This window comes from Musca vetustissima, unplaced genomic scaffold (assembly GCF_032173495.1).
Source record: "Musca vetustissima isolate MV318-11 ecotype Yass unplaced genomic scaffold, APGP_CSIRO_Mvet_v1 utg92711, whole genome shotgun sequence".
Lineage (NCBI taxonomy): Eukaryota > Metazoa > Arthropoda > Insecta > Diptera > Muscidae > Musca > Musca vetustissima.
The window spans coordinates 28,693-32,525 of NW_026886168.1; positions in this window are offsets into that span (position 1 = coordinate 28,693).

Consider the following 3,833-nt stretch of genomic DNA (forward strand, 5'->3'; position numbering starts at 1 on the left):
TCTTAAAATATTGGTAATAAATAATAAATTGGGTGGAAGCTGTGATGGTGGTAATGTAGAAAAATGGGTAAAATAGGCTTGAAACCAACGAGGTTTTTTGTGTTCCTTCCTGATTTGTGGCTAAACTACACAACGCACGCACATGTGATCAGTGACTAAGTTGCAGAATACCCCATGGACAATATGGTTCTAATGTATGATTTTTCGATATAATCACTGCATCCACCCAAAACGGATGCTAAAATTTTGAAGCCGGATTTTCGGTGTTTTTTGAATTTTTCTTATAATTAGGACGCGCATCCAGATAATGGACTAAACAAATTATAGGATTGTAGAACTAGTGATTTTGCTTCGTTTAGTGTATATCACATGAATGTGCTCACCGTAGATTCTTTGCAATTGGATTCCAAAGGCGAAAATTTAGTGCGTAAATTTTTATAAAAAACCTATTTTTTGTGTCCTAATTTAAGAAGGTCCATTCAACTTCCGTGGAACCCCGCGTGATTTTAGTTTTTTTTTACATGCCGGATCTAATGAGCCCATTTATGTTCAATTCCGCTCAATAAAACGGCGGATATAGGTACCTTGAATGTGGGAAAAACTGCAAAAACTTATTTTGACAAATTCACATACCCCCGCGTGATTTTAGTTTTTTTTTACATGCCGGATCTAATGAGCCCATTTATGTTCAATTCCGCTCAATAAAACGGCGGATATAGGTACCTTGAATGTGGGAAAAACTGCAAAAACTTATTTTGACAAATTCACATACATTCATTCTTGTGTTATCATATTCGCGAATCTGTGTGAAAATAGGTCAAAAATATATCGATACGCGAATAATATGCGTATTTTATCAAAAATCGATTGTGGAGGCACATCCGCGGTTCTTAACCGATCCTTTTAAAATAGGTGTCCTTTTGTGTATTTTCATAGGAGATTACTGAAATCGGATGAGCATAAAAAAATGTTTTAATCAAAAATTAATTTATTTTATTTTCCGATATTTTCATGCATCTATTAGTTTTTCGCGACTATTATACCGTATTTCAATGTGATTTGACTAGTATGCAAAGAAAACAAAACATAACCATTTGTGAAGAAATTCGCGAATTACAACGAATATTAATTCGTTCATTTAATTTATATTTGAAATATAAGATTTAAAACGCTATAACTTTTGTGCGCAGCATCCCAATTTGTGAACGCAAAAAGATATCGAATCAGCATATTTGTCTTAACCTATGTACCAAAAATCATAAATGTGCTCGCAATAAAAAATTTCAAATTTTTTTTTAATGGAATTTTAAAAGAATTTTGTAATTTCCCATATATATCTTTGATATTTTTATAGGAATACCTTTTACAACTACTGCTTAAAAAGGATTTTAATTGTTCCGTTTGAACCTATGACAATCATTTGTACAAAATTTCAAAATTCGATTTATGGTGTAAGCGACGAGTGCGTTTCTTAACAGTTTAACGTTTTTACATGGTGTGCACGATAACTCAAAATCTATCTACCCTATCGGTTCCAAATTTTAAGATGTTATTCTAGCCATACACAGTTATCGTCTGAAAGATCTTTCTTATTTTTTAGCTTGAATTGTTGTAGACAATAGTCTATGTAAAAAAAGGATTTTCTTTGGTCCACAATTTTGTTAGTTTTTGAGCAAAGTTAATAATTATATTCCATACCAGAGCCAGACATTTACTCTTTCTAATACAGTTGGAATTTTGAGTAATTAGTTTCGCAGAATATTGAAGTTTAGTGATAGTTGTGTAGGGTGTCATATTGTTAGCCTCGTCCGGCTATACTCCTCTTCTCCGGGTTTAACATTGTAAAATCAAACTTATAGTGTGAAACATACGGAAATTTCAATGTGAAATATGAAAATGGACATGTATTTGCAATAATACAAATATTGCAAAAAATTCAAGAGAAATTAAAAAGGCTAAAAAGTGTTAGGTGCTAGATCCTTTTTTAGTATAAACGAGTATAGAACGTGCCAAAATATAAATAAATCGCTGTTCCCAGCTCTATAATCTTGTAGTCTTCTTCGTGTACTTATTTCCACTTGCCACATTACGCCTTTCCCTACGCCTCGTAACAAAGGCCTTAAATTTAACTTTGTTTACATAAATGTATTTGAGTTGTCATCTAATTGAAGAATCAGAATAATGAATTTTACGGAGTCTATTATATTAATATATCTTCCTTGGCCAATTGCTGATCTAATTAAAACTGTGATGTTGTAGTGTTGCAGTATTGCTTAAAATTGGCGTGTTCTGCATTTATAATAGCAGATACATATTCTAACAAACTATTCCTGGTACCTGGAGCTTTGAATTGCGGACAAAGGGGAAACGTACTGACATGTTCAAATGAACGTATTGGCGTTGTTATAAAAATCAGTTATTACATTACAAAGAGCTACGGTGTACTGGAATTTCGCAAAGATTAATTGTTTCAGAAATCAAAAGTATAATTAAAAAGATTCATGTTTTTGCAACATTTTAATTGTTTAATAGAGACAGTATTAAATGAAGCGGACTTTCGACAGTCGAGATAAAATACTGTTTATCTGATGTTTTATTTAGCGTCTGGATCCGTAACACTTTGATTTCCTCAATCAACTGAAACACAACGCGCGGAACAGGTTGTATGGCTCCAAGTCAGTGTTGCCAAAACTTTATTGGCATGAAGTCAAAGTTAAAATTTCATAATATTTGTGTATATAATTTATATTTGAAAAATGTTATATAATCAAAATACATAAAACATAAAATGACAATTAAACAAGACGGACTGGAAAATTATTCAGGGGTTCTAATGTACCAATTCAAAAGTTGTATAAGTCTTCCATTTTTTGACTGTTTTTCTCATTTTTGAAAACTTACTTAATATAATAAAACTTCCTCATAATATAATAAAACTTATAGGCTTGTCTTTTTATGCGCATTTTTTCACATTTCAACCACTGTAACTCAGACAATCCTCAAACGATTTACAAAATATATATCTTGTTTGAAAGGGAAAAAGAATAAAATAAATCCGTTATAAAGTAAATAAGTTTTTAGCGTTTCAAATTGAAAATCTATGAGGTAAAGTTTTTCTCTACATTTACCGTTATAAAACTAATTTTCGAAGTGACCCAGAAAAACCAAAGGTATTTTCGTGTTCCAGGAACTCAAACTAAACAGTTGTTTTTGTTGTTTTATAGCTCAGTGTTATTAGTATTTTGAAGTTAATAATAAAAAATGTCGTATATAAAACTCATAAATATTATTTTTTTCCCCCAAAAATTTGAGTTTCAGAACCTAGTGCCATGCCAGAACCTAGTGTCACCAATCGACGCCTTGAAATTGTATTTATTTCATAAGAAAACTAGTCTAATTATGACAATAAAATGAAATCTCTGTGTATTGCGAAAATTTATTTCATAACAAATTATGTTTAAAAAATCTATATTTACGTACATAACAAAGATTAAGGACAATTGTTTATTTATGTATTGTACTTCTACAGATGATGATTACAATGACAATAATGTTATTTCTTTGAAATTTAATATGGACGTGTCTTCTATTTGTAGGCGTCAAATGGATTATATGGTCTTAAAGCAGGAAATGATGCTGTTCTTGGAAGAATAGAGTCCAGTTCAAGAGCTATTAACGAGAATAGTATTCCCTTTGAGCAATGCATAGAAATTCAGAAACTTCGGCCGGGATCTGGTCACTTAGAAATAATAAGCAAAATGGATGGTCCTATAAAATCAATACAGATTCACGACGTGAAATCCAAACCAGATGACCTTATTCTTGCCGCAGAT